General features: G+C 32.8%; 1 protein-coding gene across 11 annotated transcripts in view; it reads left to right on the top strand.

Annotated features, from left to right (window-relative positions):
• Window positions 1–12,902, top strand: part of PMCA (plasma membrane calcium-transporting ATPase 3) — a 75,158-nt gene that overhangs the window by 13,976 nt on the left and 48,280 nt on the right. For 9 of the 11 annotated variants that reach the window (XM_066302361.1, XM_066302362.1, XM_066302359.1 and 6 more), the window contains one exon: window positions 7,605–7,642. The exons of the other annotated variants lie outside the window; for them this stretch is intronic. The gene's annotated coding sequence lies outside the window, so the exon portion shown is untranslated. The remainder of the gene's footprint in view (window positions 1–7,604; window positions 7,643–12,902) is intronic. 11 annotated transcript variants of the gene reach the window in all.

Below are 12,902 nucleotides of genomic sequence, written 5' to 3'. Positions count from 1 at the left end.
AAATTTCGCATATTTTACTTAAGTAGACGTATTGGGTCATTTTTAAACAGTGTATTTGCAATCCAAACCGGAACTTTGTGTATTGATATTTAATGCTTTTTTAATACATCAAATACAGATGGTCTACAGATAACAACGAAGTAAACAGATAATAAAACTTAGGAAAAATAAGGGGGTATTCTTGAAACTTTCAGGGGTAGCTGTTACATGAAACATTCACGCGCTATTAGATCTTAAACTAACGAACATTAAATTTAATAAAGTCGATAAATAACCTGAATTAGCGAAATTAGTGGATATAAAGGGGAAAATGTATTCGGAGATAAAAGTAACACGCTAATATTTCACGCACTGACGTAAGAATAGTGTCCGGTGTCCCTGAGAAAAGATATTTTGGACTAGTTGATGGGACGAAAAACGATGTGGGTATGGGAGATATGGCAAGGATTGATCCATTAGGGTTTTCATTATAATGATCAAAGGAGAAAAATAAAGCACCTTAAAACTTTTGCCAACTCTAAGTAGCATACGTCACTACTTAATACCTCCCATAAACTGGACGTTTACCTATTCTACACAAAGCGGAGAAAAGGACGCGATTTTGTACTTAAGACACCTAAAATAAAACGGTAATATCTCTTTGCGCTTGATTTTAGAAATGTGTCTGAATCCCGGAATGAAGTAGAGCACTTTTTGTAACCTTGCTATTGTTTTCGTTTCAAAATTTTTGATAGCTTGTTTAAAATTGAAGGTGCGGATCGGATAATGCCGTCATCGTGAGCAGTTTTCGTCGGTTTCCAATTTCAATCTAAACATTTTAGAAAATTATGTTTAGAAAGGAATTGTTTTATTGATTTTATTGCTTCTCTTATTGCCGTCTTTTAGAGTCCAGGTGATTTATTCAGTAAAATTTTTATGGTTAGGAGCACATTTTTCTAAAAGATATTCTTACGAAACTTTGACGTAACACTGAATACTTTGCATGTTAATATTGAAAAACAAAAATTCAAAAGCCTCTTGTTGGGTTTTAAACTTCCTGGATTATATTTCAAAAGCGCATCAGAGTTATCATTTGTTCACCGAAAATTCCGATAAAGGACTGCTAATATTTAATGGAATATGGTCCACACCTCTCATGCAACAGTTTTCACAATTACACCTATGACAGTAAAATAATCGTAGCCCTATGAAATATTCATATCGGGATGCAGGTTTATTTAACCATAAAAAGTAGATTCAAACTGCACAGAGCAAACAAAATGTTATTTTTCGCATTTTTTTAAATGTGTGTAGTGTTTTTTTCCAGAATATCGAGTCATACATATTTGAATACATAAATCGTCTCTATGCTCAAAGTACAGAATAGTTGAATTGAATTACTCAAAATACTTATAAGTAAGTTAAATTGGATTTACTTTAATGATAAAGTCCATGAAGAGTTGATTCTTTTTGAAGGCTAACAAGCCAAATTATGCGGTTGAAAACTGAGACAAAATTGACAATTTTAACTTTAGCACAACTACCACCACTCAAAATTTTCGTTTAATAATTGAATGCCATTCACCTAAAAGGAACCAAGCGCCAAAATGAAATTGACTTAAGAGAATCAAAGGATCTGGTTGTTCATTTTATAGGTTCCATCGATTCTACATTTTCCGAGTATTAATAAGTTTTTTTACTATTTATTACGATGTCATTTTGTGAACTTATCCGCCTTACTTTTTCCAAATTTTAGAACCGTTAAGAAAAATCCTGATTAACATAAATAATAATTTAAAAGGAGACAAATAACGACAACAACTTTCTGGAAGTGAAACCTTAAGTTGTAAAAACATATATTCATAAATATGTTAAATAAAAAGTAAAGTTTTTCGATACTTCGTTCGAAAAATTAATTTTTTATGTACATTTCTCAGCTATGATTCTTTAAATTGAATCATCAATGCTCCAATAATAAGCATTTTAATTTTGCCTTGAAATGCCATATCAGAAAATTATACCGTAAATTTGATATTTTTATAATATGCATATATTTCTTATCTTTGCTCTTGAAAATAGTATGAAGATATTTCAGTATTTTTCGTGAATGTTTTCCAATTAGAAGAAAGTTACGGTGCAAACCTTGTATCCAAACGTATACGATATTTATTAGTGACCTCCATTATCTTTTGATTTTCCATTATAAGAAAATTTTCATAATATTGCGATTGGTTTGATGCAATCATGACTACTTTCCTCTCAGAAATCACGACACTGAATGGGTATCTGTTGCTTATGAAAGTTACAATTTTTGACATACTGATATTTTCGCTAGTATTTTTTGTTACACTAAGTCGTTAAGCAATATCGATTGTTAACCGCCATTATTAATACCATTTTTCATTCACTATCCACTACTAAGGAACCGTCCAGTATGACCGTAGTCATTAGTTATCAAACCAAATACCTTTCCATAAAATGTCACAATTTTAAACATTTAAATCGATTTTCTAAATCTCAGTTTCCGCACCGTTCGCATCTTTGATAACTTAAGTCCCGGCTAAAACATTCAATTTACATCTACACATGTACTGACGGAAATTATGCTCCAATTGTTTACTCACAAAAAGTAAGTTTCTTGTAAATTTCATGAAAATATGGCAAATTCTCTATTCAGGTTGAAAAACAAAATTAAGAAAATATCAAAATTCGAAAAGGCGGCAGAAACCCTTCTGATGGTGAAAACCCTGTGAGCTTTGTTACCTACTTTTGGAGATTTCACTCTCCCAGCCAGATATTCAGATACTTTCAATGTTTCTGGACATAGTTTGTAATAATAAAATAAAATAAAGTAAAATTTTCTGCCAATATGTAATTTCTAATATTTTGCTAAAAGTTTTAACCAAGTCTTTGTCTAATATTCAGTCAGATAAAAAGCAATTTTCATTATTATTATTAATAAAACAATAGATTAGTAAGTTTATTAAAACTTCCTTATATAATTACATATTCACTCCATTTCTAAGGAATACTGTAGTAATTCTACATTTGGAATATGTTGGTGTAACAAAAGCGTATCAAAATGGAACGTTACATGCCAAACAATTTTCTAGCAAAAGTTAGAAGGGAAACGTGTTCAACATTGTATTATGAACCTAAAACTGGAAAATAGATGAGTCGCGTGGCGTTGCTAAATTTACCGCAGACAAATTATTTTATATTTTGTTAAAATGAAATTTTATCTATATCTTCCGCAGAAATTAATCTGCATCTATATCTCCCAGCAGGCTGTATTCGAAGTCAGGTTTGTAAATACTGATATCTAGTTTGATTCACGAAGATAGTGCCAAAAGTACTCGACCTAATGTTTAAAGAAAAAAAATAGAAAATATTAATCATTTCTCAACATAGTCTTCTTTGAAATTGACACACTTTTCCCAGTGAGGTTCCATGGCTTCTATACTTTGTTTATAATAAAGAGTTTCAAATAGTTCAAAATAGAGATCAACCTCGGACTTCATCTCTTCGTTATTGACAAATCTCTTTCCACCGAGTTACTTTTTCAAGGTTGGAAGTAGAAAATAATCGGAGGGGGCTAAATCTGACAAATGGATGGCTGAGGAAAAAGTTCGGAAAAAGTTGACTGATTTTGGCCATCGCGATGACGGAAGTGTGGACTGGCGATGTTGTCTTGATGAAACAAGACTCTTTTTTGCCAAATACGATCGTTTTTTCCTAATTTCTTTGCTCAAATGGAGCAATAAATTTGTATAATATTCTCAGTTTATTGTTTTTGTCTCACGTGAATCCCAAAAAACTGATGCCATCACCTTTCTTGCAGGTGGAAGAGTTTTCGTCTTCTTCGGAGCCGATTCTCTCCTTTGAGTTCATTGTTTTGACTGCTCTTTCGTCTTCGGTGTAAAATGATGGCCCCATGTTTCATCCATGGTTATGAATCCACGTAAAAACTCTGTTTTATTACTGCGAAACTTTGCCAAATATTCTCTTGAAACATCTTCACGGCCCTGTTTTTGTTCAATTGTGAGTAATCGCGGCAGCACCCATCTTGGTGCCCTCCTTTCTCACATTCAGTTATTCTGTCAAAATGCGATGTACAGTACTCTTTAAAATGCATATCGTGTCTGCTAACTCGCATAATTTTAGTTGACGATCTTCTAATACAGCTTTGTGGATTTTCACCATAATATCTGGAATGGTCAGATCTGCAATGTAATTGGATCAACCGCTACGGAGTTCGTCTTGGCAGCTGGTACGACCGAGTTTAAACTCTGTCACCCAACATTTTACAGTTGTTAACGAATGACCAGATTTCTCCAGAGTAGAATCTAAAGTCGTTTTTATGTTGGACGGACTAAGACCTTTCACATAAAAATATTGAATCACGTATCGATTACCAATTTTTCCATGTTCAGAAAATATCTAAAAGCGATCACTAAAAACGGCTGTAACATAAACACAGCTCAAAGTAGCACACTCAAACTTTAGACTTTTAATAGGTTTTTTAAAGTTATGTCTTTGTAATATAGGCAAGTTTTTATTTTAAAAAAACCGCTATCTACATATCAGGTTGGGTACTCTGAGACTATTCTCGTAGAATCGATGACATTTGTGTTTTTACCATGCTGGAAGTGTTTTCATCGTTTTAGTGATTTTTTTTATCGCTTTGTTCTTAATTTAAAATTTATCGAATATTTTTTGGGTAAATACTTTTTTCTAACAGATTTCTTCTAATACACTCACGGATAAAGTGGCGAAGCTTCAGCACAAAAAATGAGCTCAATCTGGAGATGTTGCAGAATAGAAAAATTCCCTGTTTAAACAGTTCTGTGCTTTTTTTCTCATGCTTCGTCATCTGTTCTTTGGATAATTCACTATTCAGTCAAGGTACCTAAAAGGATCCTCTCAGATAATCGGTTCTATCAGTTCTTTATTCAATTTCAGTCAAAAACATTTATCCGGTTACACGTTTATTTTAGTTCGGTGTTCAGTCGGTTTTCATATTTTTGTTTTTAATACAAAAGTAATTGTTAAATAAACTCATCATTTTGTGTTTTTTACTTACATGATCATTCTCCCAAAATGCAATATATAAACATTGAGAAGTGAAATAATTTGAGAATTTGTTTTTCAGCGTATTATTAGCCAGGTTACTCTCAGATATGTTTTGAATGATACAGAGAGGCAGGTATAAATCGAACGAACAATTAAATATAACAGGCCTCTGGGAAAGCTATAAATACAAACATTGCTCCGGGGCACCTGGAAATCAGAAAGACAAAGATGTATTTTTCTCAGTTCTTTTCATCATACAAGTTATTACAATTTTTATTTTTTATGCCTTTTGATGAAAAATTTTAAAGACATTTTGCATCTACCTCTATGCAAGACTCACAAAGAACTTCGATATCATCATTATTCAAGAGATTACATTCGTTAGAAGGGAGGAAATTCTTCTTAATGATATTTAAATCTCTAATTAAAATTATACCTTGACTAGGTCTTTTTTTAACATTATCACTCTTCTGGACCGTTTCAGAAGATTGAACTCTTTCAGTATTGTTTAAATGAACCCCTTGGAGACTCGTATTTGAAGCTTTAGGCTACATTTGACAAGGAAAAACCTTTGTGCTTACACTTGGCCTTTATTGAAAATGTTTGCTTATTTGTGACCTTTGCGCTTCTGTTAAATGTATCCGCGTCAAAGGATAAATTAAAAATTATTTCACTGTTTGTTTCAATTAGGCTTTGTGTTATAGAGGTAAATGAGGTGTGAAGTTGCCCTTAAAAGGTTTGAGGTCAAAGTTGAAAAAAGTTGTACAAAGCTGAAGGACGTAGTGTAATTCTTTGTAACCACTATAAAAAAAATGTAAGCGACTTGAATGAACTAAGAATTACGAGTTCTTTTCAAATAAGGCTTCATATCGAACTTTGGTGAAAGGTAAAAATATGAAAAAAAAAGGCTTTAATTAAAACGGTTGATCGATAAGGGCGGGAAAATCGTTATTTAGGTTTTTCAATAAATAGGTTATTGTGGTTGCAATTAACAGAAAGTTAACGTTTTAGGTGAATTTTATTGAACAATCGTTAGAGGAAATTAATCCGTTGTTTACGTAGAATCAGAAATATTTTCGGCATACAATAGGCTATTAAATCTGTCAATAAAATTAATAGCATGATCATAAAAAGGTCTACACAATATTTCTCTCGATTTTTCACTTATACTTAATGATTGAGTACGCTGCTTTGCTAAAAAAAATTCTCGTGCGTTATTCTTTTTTAATTAAAAATTACTAAAAATCAACTTACAAAGCCAGAAACTATAAAGTCTCAGTTTAGAATGTCCAAGTCATTAATAATATATTTATTTTACCTTTGAAAGTTTTCAACAATGTGTAGTGTGAGCGTAAACAGTTCTGTCAGAATTTTCAGTTAACTTACTTATTGATAATCCTTTCAAATTTTTGATATGGTAAACATTTACTTTTGAACTTAAATATTTCTAGGCATTGTAAGTTTTACACGACCATCATTATGTATTATGTATAATATAAGCAAAGTTGTGTTATACATTTATTGTGAGAGATTTTCATTTTTCTTCAGAAGATGAGCACCTTTTGAAAGGAATAGGTCTCTATTGTAAGTGTGAAGGTTTAGCGAAGTTTAACAAACTTGCGAACGGTAACAAAAGTTAGATCGTTAAAATTAAAGAAGGCAGCGGGAGTTTTCCCACGGTGTGGCAACGTTGACCTGGGAAAATCGATCCAGTATAAATGGTGAAAAGCAATATATTAAATATGTGCCTTTGAATTGCCAGGGTTGGCAGCAAGTAGCCCTTTAATGATAAACATATTAGTCGAAAACCTTATTAGAAATTGCTTTGATTTCTTGAGGGATGATGTATGTGAAATATAATGGAGGAATGAATGTATTTTTTGACGCTATAGTACTAACCTTGGCCTGCAAAAAATTATTTAAAGGCTAGACAAAAGGAAATGCCTATTTAGATCCAAAAATCATATCTGGGCCAAAATTTGAAGGCCATATTGCTAGCAGGCAATACATAATTTTGGTAGCCTACAAGTTTTGGCTAAAGATAACTACAGTTTTCATTATAAATAGAATGAGGTTTTTGGACGATATTATCAACTGATGAGCTAACATTTTATTCGTCATTTTTGTACTATTACATTTTCGACAACGAAACTTAAAATTACTTTCTAGAAGGAAATATCTCAAAATGTTTGCCAGAAATTAGAAAACCACGACTCCTTGACTAACTGAAATTTGAATACATTTGCATGCTCCACCCGTTTAAAACTCCGTGCTTAAAAAATAAATGAATGATCTATTTTTAGGGACATTTTTGATACTTTATCATTCCTGCTTTATATATATAAATTTTTTACAAATAAAAATCCGCAGAAACCTGCCCTACTTTTAGTATTCTCTCTATTTTTACCTTGTTCTATGACGATGGCTCATTTCTTTTAAACAGCTTACGTGGATATAATTTTCCTTTTAGTCCCCTTACCTTCCTGCAAATATAAAATCAAGGAAAAAATACCTTTTTTATCAACAAATTGATATGAGAATCTTTGTTTCAGATTTCCGAACGGGTACGATTTGAGACTTCATTTATGATGTGAGTGTTCTGAACTCCCATAGAGCATGCGCGTACATTTTATTTGATGTGAGATTTAATTGAAGCATGGTTTTCAATGATTGTATGTAATGCCACCCATACTTGAGATTATGTAAATGCACATATATAACACTAAGTGCTTATTGGATATCGGGAACGGGGTTTTCGTTAAATCCATTACCGCATAGGGATTTACGCAGAGGGTTAGAAACTTCATATTCATATCCCAAGAAGACCTGTTCTCTTACAATGTATTTGATGTGCCGTAAAATGCTAATTGGAGTCTTGATTGTTTATAGTACCACCGTACATCCGTAACTAAAACGTAAAATAATTAATTTGTTTTTACTATGTTTCCATGATAGCCGAAGTTTAATTAAGGGATTTAAGGGTATAATAAATGTATTTTTATTTTATTCCGGATGAAGTCTTTTCATCAGATTTCGGAAAAATTAAGACGCATGTTTCTTTGCGCACAATAGAAAATTATTCTTACTCCATTTGGGATAGATGTTGCAAACCACAACACTGAGCAGTACGGTAAAAATAACTACAAGAAACGTTCTATCTTTTACGGGTCTTTTAAAAATACTCTATTGAATAAACAAAGTTTGATTTGCAGGACGACGAAGGCTAAGAGCTTTTTGTTTAATAGCTTCACGTTGTCTGTAAAAGTTTTATTACGCCGCTGTTCTATAGAATAGCGAGTTCAATTATTAAAATACTTGGATACCTTCTATAAGGTATTTCTAGATTCGATTGTCAAATTTCTTATAATTTCTGATAGTCCCGGAAAATAACACAAATATTTCTACGGAATCTCAAATTCGATGAGATATTACTACTGAACTTATAAACGTTTGATTTTCACAATTATGTGCTTAATATTTATTAAACGAAAGCTGACAGTAATAGAAAAGTAATGAAAATTTACTAAACGATTTATCTTGTTTCTCAACTATTTTTCTTTGTAAGATATCTTTAAACAGATAAAAATTGTATATAAATCTGGGGATTTTTTCATTTCAAATGTGAAAGTTCCTCAATTACATTATTATTCAAATCAATGCTCTGAAAGTCCGGCCTGTTCGCCTTAGCCAAGAAGAAGGTTACACAGTGGCTTCTTAACATATTAGAAGTTCATTTGGAAATTCAAAGCTGATTTTGCATTTGTTAAATTTATTATACAGTTTTTTCTTTGACATATCAACAATGTGGTTTTTAAATTTACAATGATTCGATTGAATCTCCAAAAATGGTTCAATATCAACAATGAATGATGTCAGCGATGTGATTATTATTGAGGGCTCTTTCCTTATGCTAGCGTGGAAGCTTAAAATACCCGAATGAAAAACATTTCCCATATAAATTGGCATGTTTCAAAGCTGGCTCAATTTTTTCACTTTGCAAAGACAGAAAAAGGAATATAATTAACTTAATTGAAAATATCGCGTTACGTTTCCGTTTCAGACTGTTCAGAATCGATAAATCCAATTTTAGCACAGATTCTTTATATTGTCTCCTATTTAAAATAATACCATTTGAGTTAGAGTCCAAACGTTCATGTTGCCTGTTTTCAGCAAATCGGCTATTTGTGGCTTAAAAAAACAGCTAATTGAAGTCACTCCATTAGGATGAGATACTGAAACAAAACAATGGAAGTTCAATCAAAGCGCCTAGAATCGATTTACTTATCTGTTTAGACCTTCGGTAAACAGCCCGGAAAATATCGCTCGATCTAAATTTTGAATAGCGAGTAATTTGAGGTGACACAAAAGAGCTTTACTTGCCCTAATTGTTGAGGATGTTGGTGTCTAACTGGTTAAAACTAGTTACAGTAGAAGCCTTAAATAATAACCACGCGAATCAAAACAAACTGAATTTGATGTGAGTAACGAATAGTAGATGTGCCTAGGGTTTGCTCATGGTTTAATTTTTTTGAAAAAATTACAGACATTATTAAACATAAAGAGCGGCAACTAAAAGAAACAAAGGCTTTTGTATAATGTTTTCAGATTTATATTTTTAACTGGAAGAAGCCTCAACGGAGGGGGGGTCATAAAGAAAAAACCCAACGTGGAGGTGGAGGCTTAATTAAACGCTCTCACTGTATTCTCGCACATAGACCTAAGGAAAATGAAAACTAGAAATAAGGAGAATGGCAACTATGAAAAACCGGGTCATTATGACTTCTTTTTCGATGTCATAAAAAATGTTCTATGCAAAAGAAAACTATGTTGAACCAGCAAAAAAACCTGCTTGGAGTGATTCGGAATTGACACAGTCAAAATAAGGTTCGACGAGGGGAAGTCGAATTTCTGTGAGGTTATGACGTTTACTTTGAGCAATAATAATTACGTTTGGAACAAGTTTGGCGAGCATACGGTAATTAAAAAATAAATAAATAGTTCCAATACAATTCTGATTAATACTCGTCTATGAATAGCACAAAGGAATAGCTATTTTGAAAAACAATGTGCTGCAATGAGAGAGAGCATCAAAGTTTGCATTGTGATTTTAAATCTTTTAATTTGCAAGTACGTTATACCGTGAGAAGCATGTCTAATGCACTTAAATGAAAATTGTTACAGTATCAACAATAAATGTGCCAAGAACAATTTATAAAATATTAACGGTTCGATTTTAATGTAGGTTAAACACTAGGCTAACTGGATAAAATTATTGTACGGGAAAAATCCGCTTCGCACAGGTTTATGACACCTAAACTGTAGAGCTAATTATAAATCTTAGAAAATTAGGATTATGCCAGTGCTTGTGCGTCACGGCCGGGATGGCACGATGCAAAATATCCTGTGCGGTGACGTCGAGGTGACGTCATATCGTTGCTAAGAGCCGGTTTTCTTCCGCTGTCCTTTTTCCCTATCCCGGAGCAATATTTGCCGTATTCGAAGTGGGATAATCGCAACTCGGGACCCGCTTTTCGAGACGTAGATATTATTGTTTGAATATTCAGCATGGCACGTACCTATATACTCTTTAACCACTTGCGCGAGAGATTATTGATCACTCCTCTATTATGTTTCGTAGAGTAAGCAGACCTATCAAAGTAATCTGCTTATACAAAGCGCTTTAAGTTAAATTTGGTGTCTATATGTTATATATACATAGCATAAGAACATTTATATACATGTGATAGAAACAAACTTAACCCACATGCGAAAAACTACCTCAACAAGCGCCATTGGCGAATTCTCCCCCTTCCAAAAAGATATGTCGGGTTGAAGTTTGCTTCAGTAAAATTTTTTACATTAAACTTATTTAAATTAATACGTTGCAACGTGTACATATGGTCAGCGTCAGCTTAGCCATATTGTAAATATTTCGACAATATATAATTATGAGTTAAAAAATCATTATTAATAAATTGTAACTGCAGCGGAGCTTCATTCTCGAAGACTTTATTTCGAGTTGTAAATCTTGTGGTTGAAGTATTTGTAATTTAATATTCAATCATCATTAAGTGAAAATTAGGAAACTACCGTGGTGTGAAACGGAAAAATACGTAGGTGCAACAATGGATTAAGATAGGATTTACGTACATTGAACACCAAATGGAATTCCAAACCACCGAGCGTGTACTAAACATACAATAAACAATAGATTTTGCACTTAACGAGGTTCTAGATGCAGGGAGGGTTTAACAACAATAGACGCTTTATCTATAAACCACACGGCCAGTGGCGCTACACAAAATAGAGCTAAACCTCCTTAATCCTTGAAATTGAAGGTAATCGACAGCTTGGATATTCCCAACAAAAACACTTTAATGGAAATCGCCTCAAACTTCTCCTTGTAAAATAAAAACTCAAAAAATAGGGTTTTTTTTAGGCAATTGAGTTTGTCCTTACATTTGAAAAGAGTTTCCAGCAAGCTGAATTATAAAAAAGTCGAATTATGTCGGACATGAAACCTGGGGTACAGCGGTGCCAAATTGTTGACCAACAGGGCAAAACGTTTCGAGGATTTTGATGCCAATTGAAGGGCTCTTTTAATGTCTTGGAAACCCAAAGGAGAATTTGTTGAGTGGGTTTTAACTGGAATAGTGAACTCAATACAATATGAGTAAATTAAAATTGCCTTTCGTTCTATTCATTGTGGCCAGAAATATAACTGAAACAGAGGCTCAATTAAGGGAAGAAATTCAATTAGCTACCCAGTGATATATCTAGGTAAGTTAGTAGAAAACAACTATTTCTGTTTGGCCATTATGGTAGTGTTTAGAATTTAATCAATTACTAAATTAATCGACTTCTATTGTCTGAGAAAGAGGTTACATTAAGTTGACCGATATTGCCTGAGTGAAACTATTACTTCTTCAAAGAATATTATCGATCTTTGTAATATCTCACATCCCATCTACTAACGCCCAACTCTAAAACAAATTAATTATTCTGTTACCCTTGAACATTTATCGCTTTATAGTGAGCCCCGACATTGAAACACTAAGATAGTCAAATATTTCTAAATTAATGTTAGATCTTTTTAATTGAAAACTTTTTATTAAATTACGAAACAAACCCCCATTCAAAAGAGTTTCCTGGACTTGGTTACATCCATTATTACTAAACTACGTTTCATGAAGCACATTGAATGCTTATTGAATTCTAAACTGGCAATAACTATTATACAGGGTGAGTCGGAAGGATCGTGCCAAACTTCAGGAGCGTGCTGTACATGAAAAATAAATGTAAAAAAACTCAAATGTTGTTATCCGATTTTCGTTTGTTTACAAGTTATAGCGTAAATAAAATTAAAACATAAAATTTTAAAAATTTATAAATTTCATAAGAAATTCCATAAATTAACGTTTGGATATCATAGTAAATGTTCAAAAATATTGCCATTAACTTTTAAACATTTTCGGCTTCGTCTATGAAGAGCATTCGTTGCGCTCCTGATTGTTTCATGTCTTTCTTTAATAGCAGCTGCAGCATTTCTAATGCGTTGAATAGTGCATCTTGAGTGTCCACTTTTACTCTGTACACTTCAGTTTTAAACCAACCCCACAAACAATAGTCTAGTGGTGTGAGGTCTGGAGACCTTGGAGGCCAACTAATAGGGCCGCCACGACCAATCCAACGTCCAGGAAAGATACGTTTATGGTAAATAGAATCCTAGTTAAAAAATTTTATTTACGCTATAACTTGTAAACAAACGAAAATCGGATAAAAACATTTGAGTTTTTTTACATTTATTTTTCATGTACAACACGCTCCTGAAGTTTGGCACGATCCTCCCG

The sequence above is a fragment of the Euwallacea fornicatus genome, chromosome 3, assembly GCF_040115645.1.
Source record: "Euwallacea fornicatus isolate EFF26 chromosome 3, ASM4011564v1, whole genome shotgun sequence".
Taxonomy (NCBI): Eukaryota; Metazoa; Arthropoda; class Insecta; order Coleoptera; family Curculionidae; genus Euwallacea; species Euwallacea fornicatus.
Note: the sequence above shows the minus strand (reverse complement) of the source record. Positions and strands in the feature narration are given on the sequence as shown.